The sequence below is a fragment of the Opisthorchis viverrini genome (genome assembly GCF_000715545.1).
Source record: "Opisthorchis viverrini unplaced genomic scaffold opera_v5_151, whole genome shotgun sequence".
Classification (NCBI taxonomy): Eukaryota; Metazoa; Platyhelminthes; class Trematoda; order Opisthorchiida; family Opisthorchiidae; genus Opisthorchis; species Opisthorchis viverrini.
Window position 1 is genome coordinate 122,524 of NW_008751807.1, and position 471 is coordinate 122,994.

The following is a 471-nucleotide window of genomic DNA, read 5'->3' on the forward strand; positions in this document are numbered from 1 at the left end:
CGACAAAGCCGTTTCAAAATATTTAAGTCCTCCACTTTGGCTTTTGTCGTCACAGCACTATAAGAGAATGTACCTTTGTGTGATAGTGTGAATCTGTACATATCGTGATAGTGATCTGAAATGTACGACCACGAACTTTACATGAATGTCCTTAGTGGACGGAATGAAGCTTTCTGTGAACAATAATGGAGAACATTATGTAGGTCTGCGACCCAGTGCTGTTGTCACAGCTGTTTTGCGTGGATAATTCGTGTTAATCGAGTTATGCTTCATGATACTGATAAAACGAGCGAGGGTCAGTGTGTCAGGTCTCATTCTAAGCGACTAAAATCCGGGTGATACTTTGATTACGTCCACTTTGTTACTGTGTTTTGGCAAGCCAGCCTACAGCCACTCAAACAGCACCTGTGAAAAGGGACGCGTGTGTATGGTAATCTTGTGTTTGTATTGAGAATTGCAGGCTGAGGGGTC